Source organism: Cetorhinus maximus, chromosome 23 (genome assembly GCF_964194155.1).
Source record: "Cetorhinus maximus chromosome 23, sCetMax3.hap1.1, whole genome shotgun sequence".
Classification (NCBI taxonomy): Eukaryota; Metazoa; Chordata; class Chondrichthyes; order Lamniformes; family Cetorhinidae; genus Cetorhinus; species Cetorhinus maximus.
Window position 1 is genome coordinate 27,439,009 of NC_135901.1, and position 27,117 is coordinate 27,466,125.

Genomic DNA, 27,117 nt, shown 5'->3' on the forward strand with positions numbered 1-27,117 from the left:
CACCCAGAGCCTAATCACAACAGGAATAAAAACAGGAGAAGTGTAACAATCAAATTAAAAAGAAATGCACAGCCAGTCATAGTTTTTATTTCGTGTTCACTAATTAGCAAGAAAACCCGAAGTAGGGGGTCCCCCAGGATTCTTACAGTCCACACCTTGAGGGGGAGGAGAACTCTCGTTCCGACCCCTCACTCAATTTCTCTCAGTTATTTTCCAGTTCTGTTCTGGCCCCGCCTGGGGTAACATCTACTCAATCTTTTCTTCTCCTGAAGGAGCGCCGTGAGTTCTAGGTTACTAGTATGTAAGGACATATGCTTCAAACAACAGATCAAGCATGGATGTAAAAGATTCTCCAGCTCTTTCCTTACCCCTGACCAACTTGTGGACAGTTCTCACTCAGTATACTTTCTCCCAAGCCCTTAATTGGCCCATTTCAAATTTTTATCACATTTACTTCAATTATACTCACTTTGCGACCATGACCAGTGTGTTTAATACGATGCTGATTGTATGGAGCGAGAAATGGAGTTAACGTTTTGAATAGAATATGACTCTCTTTCTGTTAAGATATAGACACCTGGGTGACATATTGGGGACGGCAATAGGTAACGGAGGGTGTCTTGTGGAGCAGTGGGCAGTGTCCCAGCCTCTGAGCCAGAAGCTCCCGGCCCAGCACTTGATGGCCAAGGAAAGTGTCTTCACGATACAGCCAAACAGGTTTAGTATCAACTTGTAAAACCTTCCAACACACACCAATGGCAGGCGGTAAGAGAGGGAGAGATTCCTGCTCAGCCACATAATGGAAAGAAATTGGCGCCGCGACCATCACTATCCATAGCTCCAGACTGGAACGTGTGTATCACAGTGTATGTTGCCACCGCAACTCCCACTCCTTGGGGGGCCGGTTGGCTCAGTCGCCTGGAAGGTGAGTGTACATCAGTTTGGTGGAACAACCCGTTCTGGCTGGGGTGGATTCAGGATCTGCCTCCTTGCCCTCCCTGCCCATGGTGGAGGTCGTGGCGCTGTGGGTCAGACCTGTCTTTGAGCAGAAAACTCAAGGAGGAAAAGGATTCACTCTCTCAGTGAGCTGTATTACATATGTGTGATCTCACACCGGGGAGAGGCCATTCACCTGCTCTGTATGTGGGAATGGGTTGATTCAGTCGGCCAGCCTGCTGGCCTACTGGCGAGTTCAGACTGGCGAGAGGCTGATTAAATGTTCCGAGCGTGGGAAGGGATTCACTCACCCTTCCTACTTCCTGGCACACCAGTGAGTCCCTGCTTTACTGCAGGGGTTGGATTCTGCTGTTATTGCTGCTGCTAATTGCATCCAGGACTGAAGCATGTTCATTCTGACAGTTGGGGTCTGTTTCTTGATGATAATACTCCCTGCAACTGGGCTGGAGATTAATAATCTGGATAAATGTCAACTCAATCAGCTTTGTTTTGGACACACAGTTTGTCAAGTCCCTGATGTTACTGAGAGAAGTAAAGGTAGGTTTTAAGCAGAGACTTAAAGGAGGAGAGAGAGAAGTGGAGGGGTTCAGGGATGGAATTCCAGAGTTAAGAAACCTGGCAGTTGAAGACTGAAAGAGTGTCAGCCCTGGATTATGGGGGACTCGAGTCTCTGGAGTGGGGATTGAACCCACGACCTTCAGACTCAGAGGCGAGAGTATGAGACTGACTGAGCCCTGGTGTTCGGGGAAGTGATGAGAAGTCTCAGTTGCCTGATCCTTTCTCTGTACTTTTCCCCATTCCAAGATCAGCAGATTGAGCTGAGAAACTGGGCAACAATTAAATGGGGCAAGAAGAAAGTTAAGAGAATAAACGTCTTCACCCAGAGAGTGGTGAGAATGTGGAACTCGCTCCCACACAGAGTGGTTGAGGCAAATAACATAGATCCATTTATGGGAAGCTGGGTATGTTCAGGAGGAAGAAAGGTGGGGCTTGATGAAGTAAAGTGGGAGGAGATTCGTGTACAGTATAAATGAGATGGACTGAATGGCCTAGTTCTGTGCTGTACATTGTGTGTGAAGAACTTGCATCATACAACATCTTCCAGCCCCTCAACCAATGAAATACTTTTTTGAGATGAGGCATTTCAGTTTTTTTTAACTGAGGTAGAATTGAGGTGTTTTGAACATATAAACCACTCTCAAGTTTAGGTTCGGGATCTTACTGCTCAAACAGCCACACTTATAAATATAGAAATAGCTGGGAATCAGAGGATAGTGGCTGAAGATCAGGAAATGGTCAAATTAAAACCCACCCAGAATGCAGCAGGACGGGGTGAACAAGGTGGTGCCTAGCTAAAGGGGTTTGCGTACACACAGACTCTGATTGAAAGGGGTTTGCGTACACACAGACTCTGATTGAAAGGGGTTTGCGTACACACAGACTCTGATCGAAAGGGGTTTGCGTACACACAGACTCTGATTGAAAGAGGATTGTGTACACACAGACCTTGAACTAAAGGGGTTTGAATACACATAGATCATGAACTAAAGAGGTTTCCGTATGCACAGACATTGAGATGAAGGGTTTTTCATACGCACAGACCCTGAGAAAAATACAAACGTAGAAACTAGGAGCAGGAGAAGGCCATTCGGCCCTTCGAGCCTGCTCCACCATTCATTATGATCATGGCTGATCATCCAACTCAATAGCCTGCTCCCACGTTCCCCCCAGACCCTTTGATCCCTTTCACCCCAACAGTTATATCTAACTCCTTCTTGAAAACATACAATGTTTTGGCCTCAACTACTTTCTGTGGTAACGAATTCCACGGGCTCACTACTCTCTAGGTGAAGAAATTTCTCCTCATCTCAGTCTTAAATGGTCTACCCCGTATCCTCAGACTGTGACCCCTGGTTCTAGACTCCCCCACCATCAGGAACATCCTTCCTGCATCTACCCTGTCTAGCCCTGTTAGAATTTCATAGGTTTCTAGAAATCTCCCCTCATTCTTCTGAACTCCAGCGAATATAATCCTAACTGCCTCAATCTCTCCTAATATGTCAGTCCCGCCATCCCAGGAATCAATCGGGTAAACCTTCATTGCACTCCCTCTATAGCAAGTACACCCTTCCTCAGACAAGGAGACCAGAGCTGCACACATTATTCCAGGTGTGGTCTCACCAAGGCACTGCACAATTTCAGCAAGACATCCCTGTTCCTGTACTCGAATCCTCTGGCTATAAAGGCCAATGTACCACTTGCCTTCTTTACCGCCTGCTGCATCTGCATGCTTACCTTCAACGACTGGTGTACAAGAACACCCAGGTCACGTTGCACATTCCCCTCTCTCAATTTAGAGCCATTCAGATAATAATCTGCCTTCCTGTTTTTGCTACCAAAATGGATAACCTCACATTTATCCACATTATACTGCATCTGCCATGCATTTGCCCATTCACTCAGCTTGTCCAAATCACACTGAAGCATCTCTTCATCCTCCTCACAGCTCATCCTCCCGCCCAGCTTTGTGTCATCTGCAAATTTGTAGACATTACATTTAGTTCACTCATCTAAATCATTAATAAATATTGTGAATAACTGGGGTCCCAGCACCAATCCCTGCGGTACCCCAATAGTCACTGCCTGCCATTTGGAAAAAGACCCGTTTATTCCTACCCTTTGTTTCCTGTCTGCCAACCAGTTTTCTATCCATCTCAATACACTACCCTCAATCCCATGTGCTTTAATTTTACACGCCAATCTTTTATGTGGGACTTTGCTGAAAGCCTTCTGAAAGTCCAAATAAACCACATCCACTGGCTCCCGCTCATCAACTCTACTTGTTACATCCTCGAAAAATTTCAGTAGATTTGTCAAGCATGATTTCCCTTTCAGAAACCTATGCTGACTCCGTCCGATTGTGCCACTGTTTTCCACATGCTCAGCTATTAAATCTTTTATAATGGACTCTCGAATTTTCCCCACAACCGACGTCATGCTGACTGGTCTATAATTCCCTGTTTTCTCTCTACATCCGTTTTTAAATAGTGGGGTTACATTAGCTACTCTCCAATCTGTAGGAACTGCTCCAGAGTCTATAGAATCTCGGAAGATGACCACCAATGCATCCACTATTTCTCGGGCCATTTCCTTAAGTACTCTGGGATGTAGATTATCAGGGATTTATCGGCCAATCCCACTAATTTCCCCAACACCATTTCCCAACTAAAACTGAGTTCTTTCAGTTCCTCCCTCTCACTAAACCCTGTGTTCTCCAACATTTTTGGTATGTTATTTGTGTCCTCCTTTGTGAAGACAGAACCAAAGTATGTATTTAGTGTCTCAGCCATTTCTTTGTCCCCCATTATAAATTCCCCTGTTTCGGACTGTAAGGGACCTACATTTGTCTTCACCAATCTTTTTTTCTTCGCATGCCTATAGAAACTTTTACAGTCAGCTGTCATGTTCCCCGCAAGCTTACTCTCGTACTCTATTTTCCCCTTCTTAATCAATCCCTTGGTCTTCCTTTGCTGAATTCTAAACTGCTCCCAATCCACAGGCCTGTTGCTTTTCCTGGCCAATTTGAATGCCTCTTCCTTGCACCTAATACAATATCTAATTTCCCTTGTAAGCCATGGTTTGGCCGCCTTTCCTGTTTTACTTTTGCACCAGACAGGAATAAACAATTGTTGCTGTTCACCCATGCGCTCTTTGAATGTTTGCCATTGTCTATCCACTGTCATCCCTTTAAGTAACATTTCCCAATCCATCATAGCCAACTCGCTCCTCATACCATTGTAGTTTCCTTTATTAAGATTCAGGACCCTAGCCTCAGAATCAACTACGTCACTCTCCATCTTGATGAAGAATTCTATCATATTATGGTCGCTCATCCCCAAGGGGCCTCGCACAACTAGATTGCCAATTATTCCTTTCTCATTAGCAAATACCCAATCTAGTGTGTCCTGTTCTCTCATTGGTTCCTCAACGTATTGGTCTAGAAAACCATCCTGTATACACTCCATGAATTCCTCCTCTACGGTATTGTAACCAATTTGATTTGCCCAATTTATATGCATATTACAGTCACCCATAATTACAGATGTTCCTTTATTGCATGCATCTCTAATTTCCTGTATAATGCCATTCCCAACATCACCATTACAGCTTGGGAGTCTATATGCAACCCTCACTAGCGATTTTTGCCCCTTAGTGTTTCTCAGTTCTTCCCATACATTCCACATCGTCGGAGCTAATATCTTTCCTCACTATTCGTTAATTTCCTCATCAACCAGCAATGCAACTCCACTGCTTTTTCTTTTTGTCTGTCCTTCCTAAATACTGAATGCCCCTGGATGTTCAGTTCCCATCCCTGGTCACCCTGCAGCCATGTTTCCATAATCCCAACTAGATCATACCTTTTTGCATCTATTTGCGTGGTTAATTCATCCACTTTATTGCGAATGCTCCTCACATTAAGGCACAAAGCCTTAAGGTTTGTCTTTTTAACATTACTTGTCCCGTTCCCAATATTTTTCACTGAGGCCCTGTTTGATCCTTGCCCTTGATTTCTCTTCCTGTCACTTTTCTAACTCCCCTTTCTGTCTTTTGTTCATGTCATTGATTCCCCTTCCTGTGACTCCTTGCATAGGTTCCCATCCCCCTGCCATTTTAGTTTAAACTCTCCCCAACCACTCTAGCAAATGTTCCCACTAGGACATCAGTCCTGGTCCTGCCCAGGTGTAACCCGGCCAGTTTGTATTGGTCCCAACTCCCCCAGAACTGGTCCCAATGTCCCAGAAATCTGAAACCTTCCCCCTCACACCATCTCTTCAGTCATGTATTCATCTGATATATGCTGCTATTTCTACTCTGACTAGCACGTGGCACTGGTAGTAATCCTGAGATCACTGCCTTTGAGGTCCTACTTTTCAACTTACTTCCTAACTCCCTATATTCTGCTTTTAGGACCTCATCCCTTTTTTTACCTATGTCGTTTGTAGCAATGTGTACTACGACCACTGGCTGTTCACCCTCCCTCTTCAGAATGTCCTGTAGCCGCCTTGAAACATCTTTGGCCCTAGCACCAGGGAGGCAACATATCATCCTGGAGTCTCGTTTGCGGCCACAGAAACGCCTATCTATTCCACTTACAATTGAATCCCCTATAACTATTGCATTCCCACACTTTTTATTCCTCCCCTGTGCAGCAGAGCCAACCATGGTGCAACGAATTTGGTTGTTGTTGCTTACCCCTGAGAGGCCATTCCCCTCAACAGAATCCAAAGTGGTATATCTGTTTTGCAGGGGAATAGCCACAGGACATTCCTGCATTGCCTGCCTAGACCTCTTGCTCTGCCCGGTGGTCACACATTCCCTTCCTGCCTGTGGACTCTTAGCCTGCGGTGTGACCACCTCTCTATACCTTCTATCCATGATACTCTCCACCTCGCGGATGTTCCACAGTGTCCCCAGCCGTCACTCCAGCTCAGAAACCTGGGCTTCCAGGAGCTGCAGCTGGAGACACTTCCTACTCTTGCACTTCAACTCCCGGCTCCTCTCGCGCTTCTCTTCAACTTTCGGCTCCTCTCACACTTAACTTCCCCGAACACCAGGACTCAGTCAGTCTCATACTCTCACCTCTAAGTCTGAAGGTCGTGGGTACAATCCCCACTCCAGAGACTCGAATCCCCCATCATCCAGGGCTGACACTATTCAGTCTTCAGCTGCCAGGTTCCAAAACTCTGGAATTCCCTCCCTTAACCCCTCCACTTCTCTCTCCTCCTTTTAGACTCTGCTTAAAACCTACCTTTTCTTCTCTCACATAAAGGTCTCGACAAACTGTGTACCCAAAACAAAGCTGATTTCTTTGACATTTACCCAGGATATTCAACTCCAACCCAATTACAGGGATTATTAACATCAACAGAAACAAACCCCAACTGTCAGAATGAACATGGTTTAGTCCTGGATGTGATTAGCAGCAGCAATAACAGCAGAATCCAGCCCCTGGAGTGAACAATGGACTCACTCATGTGTCAGGAGCTGGAATGAACAAGTGAATCCGTTCCCACACTCAGAACATTTAATCAGCCTCCCGCCAGTCTGAACTTGCTCCTGGGCAAGCACGTTGGCTGACTGAGTGACTCCATTCCCACATACGGAGCAGGTGAATGGCCTCTCCGCGGTGTGAGCTCACACATATGTAATCGAGCTGGATGAGGAAGTGAATCCCTTTCCTTTTTCTACAATGTGACCCATGTCGTCATGACCTGCACCACGGGTAGGACAAGGAGGTAGGTCCCGAATCCACCTCAACCTGAAAGTGGATCGATCCCCGTGATGTTGGCACCAATCTGATCCGCACCTACCATCCAAGCGACTGAGCCAACCAGACCCCACCGGGAGCTTCTGGCTCAGAGGCTGGGACACCACCCACTGCTCCACAAGACCGCCCCCGGGACCCATTGCCCTCCCCAATATGTCACCCAGCTGTCTACATCTTTACTGAAAGAGAATCATATCCTATTCGAAACATTAACTCCGTTTCTCTCTTCACAGATGATTCGAGACCTGTTGAGTGTCTCCAGCACTTTCTGTTTCTATTTCAGTCTAAGTGTTTACACTTGAAGTTATCGAACTGCGAAGGTGGCGTCACAATCAAATCCAGTGACTAACCACATGTACTTTGTGTCAGGGCGGGGTCACTGCCCCCCCTACCCCCACTTTCCATCCCAGTCCCGGGTGTTTGGAGACTGGGCTCCGGGAGAATAATGGCGGCCGTAGCCCCCACAATCCACCGCGCTAGGGAAACCGCTCTATCCGCCGCGCAGGCGGGCGGTCCGGGACTGCGCATGTCCAAGGGAGAGGGGGCTGTGCATGTGCGGAAGAGAGACCACCCCCCCCCCCCCCCCCCCAACCCTAACTTCCCTTCAATCAGACCAATCAGATAAACTGGAGGACCGGAAGGATTCTGGTCCTCCAGTCAATCAGGGCGCGAGCTTTGTGTGAATGAAGATTGAGCTTCACACAGATTAAAACTTCCTCCTGTGTCCAACATCTGTGAGTAAAACACTTTCTTTTCTCCCCCTTTCCATTTCTTTTCTCATTCTGGGGGGAAATTGTTGACTTGCAAGAACTGAAGGGAAAGGAAGTGAATCCAGGGAGGGTGCAGACTCTGGAAAGGTTGGCCCAGGTCTCTCTCTCCCTTAAAGACATTGACATCCTTTGCTCCCTCAGCTTGACACATTTATTTGTCTGGCTAAAAGGATGGTCTCTTTCCTAATGTTCACAATTAAAGGGCTGGTTTCCCCAGGAGATGGCTGACATTTAAGGGGACAGTAAATTAATATAGGACAGAGATATGTCCAGTGTTGTTATATGGTACACATGAGGTATATTATTTACGGTTCCATAATAAATTACATTTATTATTATTTCTACTTTTGTTATATTGTACTATAGCTGTGTTATATATTTTCAGTCATAGTCATTATGGCATAGAAGGAGCCGATTCGGCAACTCGAGTCCATGCTGAATCTCTGTAGAGCAATCCATTCAGTCCCATTCCCCCTCTATATCCCTGATTCCCTGCAAGTTTATTTCCTTCAAGTTTGAGTTTGATTGTCTCTGCTTCCAGCATCCTCATAGGCTGCGGGTTCGAGGTCATGACTGCTCACTGCCTGAGGAAAGCCCTTCCTCACATCGACCCTGTGTCTTAACCAAGTGATACTGTCCCATATATTATGCACATTTTTGGTCCAGTATCAGAGGCATATTTACATGAGGCTGGCAGCCCAGTGATGATGCAGGAAGATTTTCAGATTTCTGTGTCCAGTGTCACAAGCAATCGGTATTGATCTATTGATCAGCATGAATTTTCACCTTCAGGAGATTTGGGAGGGTGTATGTGAGGTACAGCAGAGTGAGAATGGAGGGAGAGTGTGTGGGACGGAGATTTACAGCTTTTGGGGAACGATAGGGGAAAGAATGTTGCATAGAAACTAGAATTGTTTTTCTGAACTTCTATCCTGTACTGAGACTGATGACTTTTGTAATCTCCTTTTACAGTGTATAATAAGGGGACTATCTTCAGAGAGAAATCTCACACAAAACATCATGTTAAGATCTGACAGAGTCACTCAATTCATGGAAACCGAACATCATCAGCCTTTGAATCTAGAAGGAGAAATGTTTGCCTGTTCTGTCTGCTTCAGAAGATTTTAAACATCAGTGTGACTGGATAAGCACCAAGACACACTCACCCAAGTTGGAGTGTTCCAGTGTACTGAGTGTGGAAAGAGCTTTAACCAGTTACACAGCGGGGAGAGACCATTCACGTGTTCTGTGTGTGAACAATGCTACAACAGATTGTCAAACCTGGAAAGGCACAAGGAGTCCTGCACCATGGAGAAACCGTGGACATGTGGGGACTGTGGGAAGGGATTCAAGTACCCATCAAAGCTGGAAACTCATCGACACAGTCACACCGGGGAGAGGCCATTCATCTGCTCTGAGTGTGGGAAGGGATTCACTCAGTTATCGAACATGCTAACACACCAGCGAGTTCACACCGGGGAGAGGCCATTCACCTGCTCTGAGTGTGGGAAGCAATTCAATCAGTTATCCAACCTGCAGACACACCAGCGTGTTCACACTGGGGAGAGGCCATTCACCTGTTCCGTGTGTAGGAAAGGATTCACTCAGTCACAACACCTGCTGAGACACCAGCAAATTCACACCAGTGAGAGGCCGTTCACCTGTTCCATGTGTAGGAAAGGATTTGCTCAGTTATCCAACCTGCTGAGACACCAGCGAGTTCACAAGTGATTCCAGGAGTTTGGTTCTGCTGTTATTGCTGCTGTTAATCACATCCAGGACTGAACCATGTTCATTCTGACACTTGGTGAAGTGGGAGGGTCAGAGGGTTTCTTTCTGCTGGACTGGCCGGTCTCATGACTTTGCTTCCAGTGGCTGATGCTCTCTGAGCCTGGGAGTGCACATTTCCACTGAAATGTTCTGCTAAACGATGATCGCATCTTGGAGAGTAAATATTGTTTTTTCTACCACTACAGGTAGATCTAAAAGAAATACATTTGTCTCTGTTCCATTGAATCTTCAGCACAGGGCCAGGCCAGTCAGCTCAATTGGTCTCTGTCAGTATTTATGCTCCACATGAGCCTCCATCCACACCTCTTCATCTTCCCCCATCAGCATATCCTTCTATTCCTCTCTCCCTCATGTATGTATCGACCATCCACTTAAATGTATTCATGCTATTCACCTCAACCACTGGCTGTGGTTGTGAGTTCCACATTCTCAGCACTCACTGGGTAAAGAGGTTTCTCATGAAATCCTTATTGGATTATTGAACCCTTTCATCGTCTGAAAGACTTCCATCAGGTCACCCTTCAGTCTTCTCTTTTCTAGAGAAAAGCAGCCCCAGCCTTTCCTGAGGGTTAAATGCTCCCAGTTCTGGTATTATTCTTGTGAATCTTTGTTGCCCCTTCTCCAGTGCCTCTACTTCCTTTTTCCAAATGGAGATCACATATGTTGACAGTACTCCCAGTGTATTCTAACCATGGCTCGAAACAGGTTGGACATAACCTCCCTGCTTTTCAATTCTATCCCTCTAGAATGGAACCCTATATCTGGGCCCCACACTTTAGGAAAGATGTGAAGTTCTGGGAGATGCTGCAGAGGAGATTTATGAGAGTGGCACCAGGGATGACGGACTTCAGTTAATCGGAGAGATTGGAGCAGCTGAAATTGTTCCCTTTAGATGACAGAGTCATTGGGTCAGGGAAGGAGGCTATTCAGCCCATCGAGGCCATTCTAGCTTTCTGTTGCGCAAAAGTCAGTCCCATTGCTCCGTGCTATCCCTGTCGCCCGGCATGTTTATTTCCCTGTTGGTCCATCCAATTTCCTTTTAATTTCATTCATCTTCTCTGCTTCCACCACACTCATAGGCAGCGAGATCCAGGTCATTACCAATCGGTGTAAAAATGTTCTTCCTCGCATCCCCCTGCATCTCCTGCCCAATTCCTTAAATCTCTATCCCCTGATCCTTGTATCAACAGCTGATGATAACAGCTTTTCTTTGTCCACCTTATCTAAACCTGTCATAATCTTGTACACCTCTATCAAATCTCCCCTCAACCTCCTTTGCTCCAAGGAGAACAACCCCAGCTTGACATCTAAAATAAAATATGTTCATGCCTGAAATCAAATGTGAATATTGAATTTCTGTTTTGAAGACATTATGAACATATTGTACTGGGCAGTAAAAGAATTGGAATAAACTCACCTTGGGTGTCGTTCAGTGGAATGTATCAATCTGGTACCCACCTACATTCTAGCGGGGATCAGATGAATTATTTGACATCTTATCTTGGAAATATTTGTTTCCTTTGACAATGATATTTTTAAAAAAGAAAATCACATTTGATAGCCTGGTGATCAGCTGAAATATCAGGACCATATAGGGAGAAACAAGCAAAGATCTCGAGATCAACACCCACTTTGAAATTTTCATAAGAGCACCTGAAATTTCAGAATATGTGACATGGTATTTGAATACCGGTGTGAGTGTGCAGATGCGATTTGTTATATGTGAAGCAATTAACATCTGCAAATTCCTGGTGAAATGCACTGAGGAATGGGTCCCAAACAATCACAGCAACTTGACAAACAGCCTGACATCAAATGGTTAATGTGGCCAGAGGAATGAGACAACATTTTGACATCATCAAGGCACTGACACACACTCCAGAGAGAAACTAGCTTTAAAACAGTCAGGATAGAATTAAACACATTGGTCATGGTCACAAAGTGAGTAAAATTGAAGTAACAGTGATAAACATTTGGATTGGGACAGTTAAGGGCTTGGGAGGAATAATACTGAGTGAGAACTGCCCACAAGTTGGACAGGGGTAAGGAGAGACCTGGAGAACCTTTCACATCCATGCTTGATCTGTAGCTTGAAGCATATGTCCTTATGTACTCGTAACCTAGAACTCATGGCGCTCCTTCAGGAGAAGAAAAGATTGAGTAGATGTTACCCCAGGTGGGGCCAGAAAAGAACTGGAAAATAACGGAGTGCAATTGAGTGAGGGGTCAGAGAGAGAGTTCTCCTCCCCATCAAGGTGTGGACTGCAAGGATCCTGGGGGACTCCCTACTTCGGGTTTTCTTGCTAATTGAACACTAAATAAAAACTATGACAGGTTGTGCATTGATTTTTAATTTGATTGTTACACTTCTCCTGTTTTTATTCCTGTTGTGATTATTCTCTGGGTGAGGATGGTTGACAGGTGACAGGGTCGGAATTTGTGGTTTGGAATGCTGACTCCCTGTACTGGGGACGGAGTGTGGGAAGCCAATTGTTTGAGAGTTTGACGTGGCTTGGGCAGGTACAAATGGTTCAATGACAGGTTTTGTAATTGGTCCGTTCAAATGTTAGCTCAGCAATGATTGGGTTAAATCAGTCTCTATAGACTTTGTGATGTAAACAAGTATCAGAAGGGATTCCCCGAGCACAGAGATTTGTAGAGGTTTTACATATTGCATTGACTGGTGCCATGGCATCTGGGGCAGAGCAGGGAGCATTTACGTGGAGATGGTGCTTCTACCCAGAGTGTAATGGTAATGCTGCTGCACTTTGATACTACTGCTCAGACATGAGCATGTGTCAGGTCTTACTTATACTGAATAAAATCTAACCACTGTCACCAATAAGGGTTATCACTGTGAATCATTTCAGAGTTTGGGAAAAGGGGATGAAGGGTTAATTGTGTCCCTGAACTCCATTTTCTAACATCGCTGTGTCAAAAATAAAATCTCATCTCCCCCTCTGGCTCCTTTGCCAATTACCTGAGAGGGACTCACTTTCTGTTAAAGAGCCTGCCAACCCCTCTCACCCACTTTCCCTGAAGTGCATAAATCTAATCATGAAAAGCCCAGAAAAATCAAATTTTTTTACTGATAAAAGTTTATTAATGAAATTGAACATCGTTAAAGAAACAGAAAATTACTTGAGGATCAAAAACAACCAGAGTAAAAGGATGTGCACAATGTTCTGGACCCAAATGGTTTCTCTTTAATTCATCTGTTCCCTGTGCACTGCCCTCTTTGTGGAACACCTCCGCTCAGTCCACAAGCAAGACCCTGACCTTCCAGTTGCTCCGTTATAAGTCACCACCTTGCTCTCATGCTCACATTTCTGTCCTCGGCCTGCTGCAATGTTCCCGAGAAGTCCAACACAAGCTGGACGAACAGCACCTCATCCTCCAATGAGGCACTTTACAGCCTTCTGGACTCAACATTGAGTTCAACAACTTCAGACCATCAACTCTGTCCTCCATTTGGATCTATATTTTGCGGCTGCGTTTGCTGCCAACGTGGGGCGTGCTTAGTTGTAACGCTTCACGCAGTGATGTCATTGTGAGTGACGGAGATCAGAACTCTATTCATTCCCCCAGCCTCAGTGTGATACTCATCCTCTCCAGTTAGTTTCTCCCTGTTTTTAAACCAATTTCAAACTTCCAGCAATCCTAATGAGAACTGAAACTGAAGAACAAAAGTCAATGAACAATCCTAGAGAGTGGAGTTTGGACCCAGAAAGGGCTATTTCATTCAGAACAAAATCCAATATCCATTTTTCCCTTGGTCATTTCCTTTAGCTTTATCTGTTTCCATGGCGTATTTTCAGTTCTTTATATATACAAACCCTGGCAGCTGACTCATCAATACCTGAAACATTTTACTATTCTCTGCACTGTCTCTGGTTATTTTTTGAATGTAAAGTCAAATACAATCCACTGTTTCTCTTCCACAATCTGTCAGGTACGTGGTTTTGTTAACGATAACCACGGAAATGTGTGGTTTTACTTTCCAATGTTTTTAACTGGACTGCGTTTACTGCAGATGCATCCAGCCATCAGCGGCCATCTCGTGCGGCCATCTTGCGTTGACATGAGACAGTTTTTTTTACCAAGTGCCAGTCTGTATCTTGTTTTCATGATTTTTGCTTTCAGACAGAGCTGTCCTTTATTCTGCCATTAACACTTACTCTGGACCAATGCTTTGTTTCTTTACTACAACCATTACCTCTCCCTTTGTCTTTTGTTCCATGATATTTTTGTTATCTAATCTCGCCCGCCCTCTAACCAATCCCTGACTTTCCCTTTTGTTCTACCTGACCCTCCCCCCTTTCTCAAGAGCATCAAACCCATCACATTTCTCCCTCTCTTTACTTCTGAAGAAGAGTCATGTTGGAATCGAAACATTAACTCTGTTTCTTTCTCTTCACAGATACTTCCAGAGCAACTGGGTTTTTCCAGTACTGTCTGTATTAATTTTAGATCTGCCTGTAGTTGTGGGAAAAACATAATTTACTGTCCAACCTTTTAATCTGGCATCTTTGCAAGAAAACCAATGTGAGGGGAAAACAACAACTGCCAGTCACCATCAATTGGTGCATCCTCCATGGCAACATCACAACCAATCAGAGTTCACTTGCTAACCAATTAGCACTCTCTTCTTATGCAGTATAGATTGTTGTTTTTTGCTTATATTGGTATTCTTGTGAAGTGTCCTGATGAATGCAAGGTGAAAAGCTTTGACATGTCTCTTTTCTCAGCAACACTCAAGTTCTGTACGACCAAACAACTATTTACTATCCAGGATAAAATAAATGTACTTCATCAGCTTTTGCTGATCATTTCAGTGGAAATGCGCACTCCCAGGCTCCAAGAGCATCAGCCCACTGGAAGCAAAGTCATGAGAATGGTCAGTCCAGCAGAAAGAAACCCTCCAACCCTCACACTTCACCAAGTGTCAGAATGAACATGGTTCAGTCCTGGATGTGATTAACAGCAGCAATAACAGCAGAATACAACCCTTGGAATCACTTCTGAACTCGCTAGTGTCTCAGCAAGTTGCATAATGGACTGAATCCCTTTCTACACTCGGAGCAGGTGAATGGTCTCTCTCCATTGTGAACTCGCTGGTATCTCAGCTGGCTGGATAAATGAATGAATCCCTCCCGCACTCAGAGCCGGTGAATGGCCTCTTCCTCGTGTGAACTCACTGGTGTGTTAGCAGATGGGATGAATTACTGAATACCTTCCCACACTCGGAGCAGGTGAATGGCCTCTTCCCAGTATGAACTCGCTGATGTGTCCGCAGGTTGGATGAATGAGTGAATCCCTTCCCACATTCAGAACACGTGAATGGCCTCTCCCCAGTGTGACTGCGTTGATGAGCTTCCAGCTCAGATGGGGATTTGAATCCCTTCCCACAGTCTCCACATTTCCAAGGTTTCTCCATGGTGCGGGTCTCCTTGTGACTCTTCAGGTCTGACGATCATTTGTAGCTTCGTCCTCACACAGTACAGAGGTATGGTCTCTCTCTGCTGTGAAAGGTTCAACGGTTTTTTCAGACAGTGTAACTGGTTGAAGTGCTTTCCACAGTCAGTGCACTGGGACATGGGTGCGGGTGTCTCGGTACTTTCCTGATCACACGGATGTTTAAAATCTTTAGAAGCAGAAAAAAACAGAGAAACATTATTCCTTCTAGATTCAAATGCTCATGATATTCAGGTCCCATGAATCAAATGACTCTGTCAGATCTCGATGTGATGTTGGTTTGAGATTTCTGTCTGCAAATCCTCCTCTTTTAATATCCTGTAAAAGGAACTTACACAAGTCATCACTGTCAGTACAGGATAGAAATTCAGAACAGACAATTCTAGTTTCTATGGAACATTCTTCCCTCTGTTGTTCCCCAATAGTTGTAAATCTCCGTCCCACCCATTCTCCCTCTATTCTCACTCTGCTGTACCTAATAAACACCCAACATTGCTGCACTCAAAATGTGTGTAATACACAGTACTCTGTTACATGATTACAGATACATGGAGCTGTGAGGGAGAACTTCATGTGGTGATGAGCTCAAACTCGCTGTCCACGAGAGTGGTGGAAGCGGAGACAATCAATAATTTCAAAATGAAATTAGATGGGCTCTTGAAGGAAATAAAGCTGCAGGTGAACGGGTATATAAAGGGGGAATAGGACAGACTGGATTATTCTACAGAGAGTTGGCATGGGCTCAAGTTGCCAAATGGACTCCTTCTGTGCCCTAATGATTTTATGACTAAATATTTACTGCACTTCACAAAAAATCTTAAAATAATAAATGTACTGTATTACAGAACCATCAATAATATATCTAATACGTACCATATAACTACACGAGACATATCTCTGTTGCTACGATAAAAGCTAAATACGGCAGATACTGGAAGTCTGAAATAAAAACAGAATATGCTGGAAGAACTCCATTCTGACAGCACCTGTGGGGGGACAAACAGAGTTAACGTTTTGAGTATGTATGACTCTTCTTCAGAGCTAAAGAGGACATATCTCTAATTATCTATCTAATGTGTACTATATAACAACACTGGACATATCTCCGTCCTATATTAATTTATCTGTCCCCTTAATGTCAGGCATCTCCTGGGGAATCCACTCCTTTAATTGTGAACATTAGGAAAGAGATCATCCTTTTATCCAGACGAATAAATGTGTCAAGCTGAGGGAGGAAAGGATGTCAATTTCTTTAAGAGAGAGAGACCTAGGCCAACCTTTCCAGACTCTGCACCCTCCCTGGATTCACTTCCTTTCCCTTCAGTTCCTGCAAGTCAACAAATTGCCCCCAGGATGAGAAAAGAAAGTGTTTTACTCAGATGTTGTGTGAAATTCAATCTTCATTCAAACAAAGCCCGCTATCTGATTGGCTGGAGGAGCAGAGTCCTTCCGGTCCTCCAATTCTTCCCATTGATCAACCCCTTAGCAGGAAGGGAAAGGGGGCGGGCTCTCCACCGCACATGCGCATCTTCCCCTCTCCCTTGGACATGCGCAATCCCGGGCTGCCCACCCGCGCTGCGGAGAGAGCGGTTTTCCCAGCGCGGGGGATTGTGGGAGCTAGGGCCGCCATTACTCATTTGGAGCCCCCGTCTCCAAACTCCTGGGACTGGGATGGAAAGTGGGGGTGGGGGGGCGAAATGACCCCACCCTGACACAAAGTACATGTGGGTAGTCATTGGATTTGATTGTGACGCCCCCTTAGCAAAACAGTTTGTTAACTTCAGGTGTAAAGATTTCGATGCCTGGTTGACATATTGGGGAGGGCAATAGGTAAATGTGAAACTGAACCCGAGAGTCAGCACCTCAGGGGAGGAGAATTGGGGAAAAGCTGGAGGAGGATAATCTGATGAATTAGTGTTTCAATCAATAAAGCAAAGTGAGTATGTGGGGGACAGAGATTTACAGTGCAAGAGGGTGAAACATGTTCAATGTGAACTAGAATTATTAATTCTGAATTTCTCTCTTGTACCGACAGTGATGATTTGATGACATCAACCGTATGGCACCCGTCCATCCCCTGAAAGTTCTCTATGAAGTCAGCCCTCATCCTTCTCTTTTCTGGGGTAAAGGTTCCCAGCCCATTCAATACATCCTGTAACTGAAACACTCTCAGTTCTGGGATCATCCTTGTGAATCTTTCTTGCACTTTCTCAAGGCCCTCTCTATCTTTTAAAAAAAAAGGACACCCAGAACAGTTCACAATATTCCAAGTCTGTTCTAACCAAGGCTTGATACAAGTTTAACCTGACGTCTCTGCTTTTCAATGCTATTTCTCTAGAAATGAACCCCATATATGGGCCCCACATTCCGGAAGGATGTCAAGGTCTTGGAAAGGGTACAGGGATTTTGTACGGAGACAGGAATGAGGAACTTCAGTTATGTGAACATATTGCAGAGGCTGGGGTTGTTCTCCTTGTAGCATTGAAGGCTAAGAGGAAATTTGTTAGAGATGTTCAAGATCATAAACGGTTTACATCGAGGAAATAAAGAGAAACTGTTTCCATTGACAGAAGGGTTGTTAACCAGAGGACACAGATTGAAGGTGATTGACATAAAAGCCAGAGGGGAAATGAGGAAGATAAGTCTTTACACAGTGAGGTGTTGTGATCTGGAACGCACTACCTGAAAGGCTGGTGGAAGCAGATTCAACAAAGGGAATTGGATAAATCCTGGAAGGGAACTAGTTTTCAGGGCTCATGGGAAAAGGGCAGGGTAGTAGGACAATCTGAATAGCTCTTTCAAAGAGCCAGCATGGGCCAAATGGTCTGCTGTGCTGGAGATTCTGTGATCACAGATAAATAAATGTGTAGCTGCAATATGTACAGTGATGTCAATAATGTCTGGAATTCCCATCGTACCCCTGCCATCTCTTTGAAAGGACTCGCTGACTCACCCAACTGCTCTGCTCATTCCCCACAGCCCTGCAAATTCTTCCCTTTCAAGTATTTACCCTTTGGAAAGATAATATTGAATCTGCTTTCAGGCAGATCAGGACAACTCTCTGCGTCAAAAAATAACATCTCACCTCCCCATCCGGCTCCTTTGCCAATTACCTTAGAGGAACTCACTTTCTATGAAAGAGACTGCCAACCCCTCTCACCCACTTTCCCTAAAGTGCTTAAATCTAATCAGGAAAGGTTCAAAAAAATCAAATATTCTTACTGATCAAAGTTTATTAATGAAACAGGACGTGGTTAATAAAAAACAGAAAATTACTTGAAGATCAAAGACAAGCAGAGTAAAAGCATGTGCACAGTGCTCTGGACCCAAATTCTTTTCAGCTCCTCTGTACCTTGTTCCCATCAATCCCCGCTCAGGGACACTGAGCCACCGGGGAGCGGCGGGGGTTCAAGTCATCATCAACACTGGTCACCCCCTCCGCCACCCTGTTTGGTTGGAGGCCCATTTCCCAGTCAATCCGCCAGCACCTTCCTGTCTCTCTATCAATGCGACGCCCCTGGCAGTTTCCCAACTGGCGTCCAGGCCCCGTTACTCTCAGCTAAATTCAGCCCTGAGCTCCGTCACCTGGCTGTCATTGACACGAGCAATAGAGAGACAGAAAGGTCTGGTGGATCAAATGGGAAGTCGGAACTTGTGGCTCTAAACCAACACTTCAACATTTGTCTGTCAAATACAGGTTTTTTATATGGGGTTTTTATTGTTAGCTTTAATCACTCGAGGCAAAGGGTAACTTTCCCTTTCTAACTTCATATTGTCTAAAATGTGATACGACCAGGATGGGAGAAGAATGGCGAATGGCGGATTATCTAGCCCCGCAACCCACAGGTCACACCATTAGTTTAAAAGTTTAATTCACTCACCAAAATGGCCAATGATTTACCTTTGCTACTGTTAGACCAGAATAAAAGAGACTTTAACCAGATTCTTTCAATAAACTCAGAATGATTGATTTATTACATAAAAAAATATTTTTAAAAACAATTTGCAAGAACTGGTTAACAGGCAATTATAATCTGGAATTGTAACTATCTATCCTATTTAAAATACTCCAGGATACACACGTACACACACACACACACACAAACTAAGGACAAACAGACAGGGCCTCCGCAGAGATGGGCTTTGGAGAATAGATTTCTTGAAGAAAAAGGATAAAGACTGGAAGGTTTTGACACAGTTGATCTTGAATTCGCATGTGTGAAGACAGAATCCTAGTTCCAGTAGATCCCTGGAGGTTCTCAACAATGGAGCTTCGGTGTGGAGGAAAGTAGAGCTGGATCCATCCTTCTCCTCTCAGCCCCTCGGTTTTCCAAAGACAGACAATTTCCACTGAGATGAGGATTCTAAGCTGGATACTGTTACCCTATCTACTTGTGGCTAGACGAGGAGAATGTGAGCAGGGCAGCTTTTCACTTTCTCTGTTCAGTCCCAACTGAATTTAAAAAAAGCAAGTTAAAAATTTAAAGCTCACCTCTGTCATGTGGTTTCCAGTAAATTACTCGCCTTTGTCTTTAAACCAGTTTCTTTCCCCCATCCATGTAAATAATTGCAGTGCAAACAAGCAAACACTTCTTTCCCCCTCAAGTACCCTGCTGGTCAGGTGATTTCTTGGAAAAGTCATGCTTGCTCCCAGCCCAAAGCTAAACTGTTGACCCTTTTAAAAGAAACCCAGGTCAGCTTCCAAATCCACTGATAATGCTGTGTCCTTCCATATTGTGAAAGAAAATATTGTCCTGGAAAGTCTGTTACTAATATGTGTCAGCTGTGGCTCAGTGGATCACACTCTCACCTCTGAGTCAGAAGGTTCAAGTCCCAGTCCAGAGCCCCGAGAGCAAAAATCACATCCAACATTCCAAGTGCCAGCACTGAGGGAGTGCTGCACTGTGGGAGCTGCTGCCTTTTGGATGAGACACAAACCCAATGGCCCCATCTCCTGTTTCTTTCGGACTTAGAAGTTCCTGTGGCCAATATTTTGAAGAAGAGCAGGGGAGTTATCCCTGGTGTCCTGGTCAATATTCATCCCTCAGTCAACATCACCAAAAACAGATCATCTGGTCATTATCACATTGCTGTTTGTGGGATCTTGCTGTGTGTGATTGGTTGCCGCGCTTCCTAAAATACAACAATGACTGCACTTCAAAAGTATTTCATTGGCTGTAAGACACTTTGGGGCGTATTGTGGACGTGAAAGGTGCTATATAAAGGCAAGTTTTTAAATTTAAAATTTATGTCACCTGATCTTGTTATCTGTAATTTAATTGATTTCAGGCACCCCCAACTTGCCATTTAATAAATACACTTTAGTTCAGACAAGACTTTAACCAATTAAAGCAAAGGCAGAATTCTCTGGATAGTAAATTTTAAAAGAAGTTTATTAAAAAAAAAATGTTTACTTAACAACTTTAAGACATTGACTTTTACAACTTCATGTGGGTGATCAGTCCGTAGAAGCATCCAAAGAAGCGTCCCTCTCTGGCTCCTTCTTTGACAGTAATTCTTGTGGAATTTGCCCTCGGGAGTCTGGCTCCTTCTTTGACAGTAATTTCCTTGGAACTCGGCCTCGGGAGTCTTCAGTACTTGGCGAGCAAGGAAGGCCTTCAGAAACTCTACTTTTATCCCCAAAGTGACCATTACCTCATGTCAGAGTTGGGCCTGTTGTAACATGACAATTGATCAGTTTGGCTAATAGATTAATTTAATTGGATCCCCAATTACTTACACCACCTTCTCTCATTATCTTAGACAGGAAGACAATAGAACTGTTTCATACTATCCCTTTATCTGATTCTATACCATCCCTTATTCATCCAGATTCAAATGTTGAGGCTAATCAGAGCTTGAAGGTCTCTCTTGCCAGTACATTTATCATCATTGCACATTCTTTACATTCACAGCAATTAAGATTTTACATGTTTACAAAAAATAAAACTCAAAGTCTTTTACTTAACTACTGATTCATTATTGATTCATTAATTGTAACTCAGTTCAGGCCGACTACTTATTCAATCATCTGTTACTGACTGGTAGTTAATTAAAACAGTACTTGCTGAAAAAAGAGATGTCGAAGCTTTTCATCTTCCACTCATCAGGACATTCGCAAGAATACCGAATGTAAAGGGAACAACAATTTATGCTTCGTGAGAAGAGAGTGTTGCTTGGTGGGAAAGTGGAAATTAGTTGGAAGAGGTGTTGTCATAGATAATGCACCAATTAACTGATGACTGACAGTTAATTGCCAAGCTTTGTTTAAATTCAGGTTGACTCTGGTCCAGTCTCTCCAGTGAACTGAAGTCCCTCATTCCCATTGCCATTCTTGTAAATTTCCCCAGCACCCTCTCGAAGAACTTCACATCTTTCCTAAACTGTAGGGCCCAGATATAGGGTTCCATTCTAGAGCGATAGAATTGAAAAGCAGGGAGGTTATGTTCAACTTGTTTCGAACAATGGTTAGACTACACTGGAAGTAATGTAAATATATGTGATCTCCATTTAGAAAAAGGAAATAGAGGCACCTGCGAAGGGGCAACAAGGATTCACAAGAATAATATCATAACTGAGAGCATTTAACCCTCAGGAAAGGCTGAGGCTGCTTTTCTCCAGAAAAGAGAAGACTGAAGGGTGACCTTTAAGATCCTGAAGGGGTTCAATTGAAATTCAATTAAATTAAAACCATCCACACTTCCCAGTTCACCAACTGTCAGAATGAACATGGTTCAGTCCTGGATGTGATTAACACCTGCAATAACAGCAGAATCCAGCCCCTGTAATCACTTGCTAACTCGCTGGTGTCTCAGCAGGTGGCATGACTGAGTGAATATCTTCCCACACTCAGGGCAGGTGAATGGCCTCTCCCCGGTATGAACTCGCTGGTGTGTCAGCAGGTAGTATGCATCACTGAATCCCTTCCCACACTCAGAACAGGTGAACGGTTTCTCCCCGGTGTGAACTTGCCGGTGTCTCAGCAGGTTGGATAACTGTCTAAATCCCTTCCCGCACTCAGAGCAGGTGAGCGGCTTCTCTCCGGTGTGAACTTGCCAGTGTGTCAGGATGGTGGATAACTGAGCGAATCACTTCCCACACTCAGAGCAGGTGAACAGCCTCTCCCTGGCATGAACTCACTGGTGTCTCAGCATGGTGGATGAATCACTGAATCCCTTTCCACACTCAGAGTAGGTGAATGGCTTCTCCTTGGTGTGAACTCGCCTGTCAGCAGGCTAGATAACTGAGTGAATCCCTTCCAACATTCAGAGCACATGAATGGCTTCTCCCCAGTGTGGACTCGTTGATGTGTCAGCAGGATGGATAACCGTGTGAATCCCTTCCCACACTCAGAGCAGGTGAATGGCCTCTCCCCGGTGTGAATTCGCTGGTGTGTCAGCAGGGCAGATGAGTGAGTGAATCCCTTCCCACACTCGGGGCAGGTGAATGGTCTCTCCCCGGTGTGATTGTGTAGATGAGTTTCAAGAGCAGATGGGAAAAGGAACCCCTTCCCACAGTCCCTACATGTCCACGGTTTCTCCATGGTGCGGATGTCCTTGTGTCTCTCTATTTCGACGATCAGTTGAAGCCACACCCACAAACAGAACACAGGTACGGTCCCTCCGCTCTGTGAATAGTGAGATATTTTTCAGTCTGTGTAACTGGTTAAAACTGTTTCCACAGTAAGTGAACAGGAACACTCTCACTCGGGTGTGTGTGTCTTGATGTTATTTCTGTCACAAGGATGTTCAAAATCTTCTGAAGCAAACAGAACTGACAAAATTTTCTCCTAGATTCAAGGCTGCTGATATTCAGGTCCCGCTGAATCGAGTGACTCTGTCACGTTGTCTGGTATCTGTATGTAAATCATCTGCTTCCGATATCCTGCAACAGTTATTTACAAAAGTCATCACTGTCAATGCATGGTAGAAATTCAGAACAGACAATTCTAGATTCCTGGAACAAATCTTTCCTCTTTCATTCCCCAAAATCTGTAAATCTCGGTCCCACACACTCTCCCTCTATTTGCAATCTGCTGGATTTATATGCACCCTCCCAGTTCTCCTGAAGGTGTCGTTCATGCTGATCGACAGATCCATGCTCTACCGCTTCCTATCCAGAACACAGGGACCTGAAGTCATCATGCAGGCTGAAAGAAACGGAAACGTTCACTCATTCATGCTCATCGACAGATCCAGGCTCTCTGCCTCCTGTGCTGGACAGAATACACCAGAAAATGCAGTCTGCAAGCCATATATATATATGTATATCTATATGAGAGGACTAAATATGTTTGCAGCATACACTAATGGATTTACTTCCTTTCCCTTCAGTTCCTGCAAGTCAACAATTTGCCCCCAGAATGAGAAAAGAAATGGAAAGGGGGAGAGAAGAAAGTGTTTTACTCACAGATGTTGGACACAGGAGGAAGTTTTAGTCTGAAGCTCATTGTCCAACTTCCGCTTTGTGACGTCCACAATGGAAGCCTGCCTGAATCAGCCAATAGGAATCACTCTGCTCCGCGGTGACGTCCTCGGGTTCCAGTCTGTCGGCCAGGCGCGCGGACACGGGAGCCCCGCCCCCACCCATTGTTACCCCTCCCCCTCCACCTCCTCGAGCCAAGGTTTCCAGGCAACCGGATGACGGCTCCGGCAAGAGTGAGAAGCCGCTCGGAGAACTCGGGAGAGGGGAAGTTGCGCATGTGCGGGGAAGAGCCCGCCCCTTCCCTGCATAAAAACAAAAAACTACTGCGGATGCTGGAAATCCAAAACAAAAACAGAATTACCTGGAAAAACTCAGCAGGTCTGGCAGCATCGGCGGAGAAGAAAAGAGTTGACGTTTCGAGTCCTCATGACCCTTCAACAGAAGAGTTCTCTGCATGCTGAGGGTTTGGCCAATGGGAAGAGTTGAAGGACCGGAAGGATTCTGGTCCTCCATCCAATCAGAGCGCGGGCTTTGTGTGAATGAAGATTGAGCTTCACACAGACTAAAACTTCTTCCTGTGTCCAACATCTGTGAGTAAAACACTTTCTTTTCTCCCCCTTTCCATTTCTTTTCCCATTTTGGGGGGAAATTGTTGACTTGCAGGAACTGAAGGGAAAGGAAGTGAATCCAGGGAGGGTGCAGACTCTGGAAAGATTGGCCCAGGTCTCTCTCTCTCTCTCTCTCTTAAAGACATTGACATCCTTTGCTCCCTCAGCTTGACACATTTATTTGTCTGGCTAAAAGGATGGTCTCTTTCCTCATGTTCACAATTAAAGGGGTGGTTTTCCCAGGAGATGGCTGACATTTAAGGGGACAGTAAATTAATATAGAACAGAGATATTTCTAGTGTTGTTTTCTGGTACATATTAGATATATTATTTATGGTTATGTAATAAAGTTGACATATTATTTCTAGTGCTGTAACATAGTATTGTATCTACGTTATATATTTCCAGTCATAGTCACTAGAGCACAGAAGGAGTCCATTCAGTAACTCGAGTCCATGCTAACTCTCTGTGGAGCAATCCAGTCAGTCCCATTCCCCCTCTATATCCCCGTTCCTCTGCAAGTTTATTTCCTTCAAGTGTCCATCCAATTTCATTTTGAAATAATTGATTGTCTCCACTTCCACCACTGTCAGTAAATACAGTTTTAGAAAGATTCTCAAATCTTTGGACAAGCAGACGTGAGCACCTTCAGGAGAATTGGGAGGATGGACATGAGGTACAGCAGAGTGAGAATAGAGTGAGAGTTTGTGGGAGACGGAGATTTACAGCTTTTAGGGAACGAGAGAGAAAAGGGTGTTCCATAGAAACTAGACTTGTCTGTTCTGAATTACTATGCTGTACTGTCAGTGATAACTTTTGTGAACTCCTTTCACAGGATATTAGAAGGGGAGCATTTGCAGACAGAAATCTGAAATCCAAACATCATGCCAAGCACTGCCAGAATCACTCAATTCATCATAATATGAATATCTTCGGCCTTTGAATCTAGAAGGAGAAATGTTTGCCGGTTCTGTCTGCTTCAAAATGTTTTAAACATCAGGGGGACCGGAAAGGACCTGAGACACACACACTGGAGTGAGAGTGTTCCAGTGCACTGATTGTGGAAAGAGCTTTAACTAGTTACACAGCCTGAAAAAGCATCGAACCTCGAGAGACAGAAGGATACATGCACCATGGAGAAACTGTGGAAATATGGGGACTGTGGGAAGGGATTCCTGACCCCTTCTGCACTGGAAACTCATCGACGCAGTCACACTGGGGAGAGGCCGTTCACCAGCTCTGAGTGTGGGAAGGGATTCTCTCACTCATCCTACCTGCTGGTACACCAGCGATTTCACAGTGGGGAAAGACCATTCACCTGCTCTGAGTGTGAGACGGGATTCACTGCTTCATCCCACCTGAAGACACACCTGTGAGTTCACACCAGAGAGAGACCATTCAGCTGCTCAGAGTGTGGTAAGGGATTCAGTCATACTTCTGCCCTGCTGAGGCACCGGCGAGTTCACACCAGGGAGAAGCCGTTCACCTGCTCCGAGTGTGGGAAGAGTCTTAGTGATTCATCCGCCCTGCTGAGGCACCAGCGAGTTCACAGTGTGGAGAGGCCGTTCACCTGCTCTGAGTGTGGGAAGGGATTCACCGACTTATCCACACTGCAGATCCACCAGCGAGTTCACACGGGAGAGAAGCCATTCACCTGCTCCGAGTGTGGGAAGGGATTCATTCAGTCAACCTGCCTGCGGACACACCAGCGAGTTCACACCAAGGAGAAGCCGTTCACCTGCTCTGAGTGTGGGAAGGGATTCACTCAGTTATCCCACCTGCAGAGGCACCAAGGAGTTCACAGTGGGAAGAGACCTTTCACTTGCTCTGTGTGTGGGAAGGGATTTACTCAGTTATCCAGCCTGCTGACACACCATGTCACTCACACAAATGAGAGACCTTTTAAATGCTCTGACTGTGGGAGTTGTTTCAAAAGCTCTTAGGTACTGATGGCCCACCAGCGCATTCACACTGAGGAGAGACCGTTCAGCTGCTCTCACTGTGCAGAGATTTAGAACATCATCCAAACTGCGGAGTCACCAACGAGTTCACACTGGGGAGAGGCCGTTCACCTGCTCCATGTGTGGGAAGGGATTTACTCGGTCATCCCACCTGCTGAGACACCAGCGAGTTCACAATTGATTCCAGGAGTTGGATTCTGCTGTTATTGCTGCTGTTAATCACATCCAGGACTGAACCATGTTCATTCTGACACTTGGTGAAGTGGGAGGGTCAGAGGGTTTCTTTCTGCTGGACTGGCCGGTCTCACAACTTTGATTCCAATGGGCTGATGCTCTTTGAGCCTGGGTGTACACATTTCCACTGAAATGGTCCACAAAAGCTGATGAAGGACATTTATTTCATCCTGGACAGTAAATAGCGTCTTCCCTAACAATGCAGGTATATCTAAAATAAATGTATTTGTCTCTGTTCCATTGAGTCTGCAGCACAGGGCCAGGCCAGTCGGCTCAATTGGTCTCTGTCAGTATTTATGCTCCACATGAGCCTTCACCCACCCCTCTTCATCTCCCCCCATCAGCATATCCTTCTATTCATTTCTAGCATCCCCTTAAATGTATTCATGCTATTCACCTCAACCGCTCGCTGTGGTAGTGAGTTCCACATTCTCACCACTCGCTCGGTAAAGAGGTTTCTCATGAAATCCCTATTGGATTATTGATCCCCTTCATCATCTTAAAGCCTTCCATCAGGTCACCTTTCAGTCTTCTCTTTTCTAGAGAAAAGCAGCCCCAGCCTTTCCTGA

The 27,117-nt window shown here is 45.0% G+C and overlaps 4 protein-coding genes and 1 pseudogene across 8 annotated transcripts in view; 3 read left to right on the forward strand and 2 right to left on the reverse strand.

Moving 5' to 3' along the window:
- LOC144697221 (uncharacterized) overlaps window positions 1-27,117 on the reverse strand; it is a 264,883-nt gene that overhangs the window by 230,717 nt on the left and 7,049 nt on the right. For 3 of the 4 annotated variants that reach the window (XM_078569121.1, XM_078569117.1, XM_078569116.1), the window contains exon 1: window positions 23,731-23,886. The exons of the other annotated variant lie outside the window; for it this stretch is intronic. The gene's annotated coding sequence lies outside the window, so the exon portion shown is untranslated. Of the gene's footprint in view, window positions 1-23,730; window positions 23,887-27,117 lie in introns of those variants that run through there. 4 annotated transcript variants of the gene reach the window in all.
- LOC144697932 (uncharacterized) overlaps window positions 1-27,117 on the forward strand; it is a 273,791-nt gene that overhangs the window by 149,734 nt on the left and 96,940 nt on the right. The window lies entirely within an intron of this gene.
- Window positions 1-27,117, reverse strand: part of LOC144697160 (uncharacterized) — a 176,133-nt gene that overhangs the window by 101,922 nt on the left and 47,094 nt on the right. The gene's annotated exons all lie outside the window — the stretch shown is intronic.
- LOC144697930 (uncharacterized) overlaps window positions 1-27,117 on the forward strand; it is a 72,983-nt pseudogene that overhangs the window by 45,533 nt on the left and 333 nt on the right. The window contains exon 2 of the transcript XR_013580436.1: window positions 25,189-26,182. The product of XR_013580436.1 is annotated as an uncharacterized LOC144697930 (transcript). The remainder of the gene's footprint in view (window positions 1-25,188; window positions 26,183-27,117) is intronic.
- LOC144697248 (uncharacterized) overlaps window positions 24,318-27,117 on the forward strand; it is a 420,900-nt gene continuing 418,100 nt past the window's right edge. The window contains exon 1 of the mRNA XM_078569177.1: window positions 24,318-24,335. The gene's annotated coding sequence lies outside the window, so the exon portion shown is untranslated. The remainder of the gene's footprint in view (window positions 24,336-27,117) is intronic.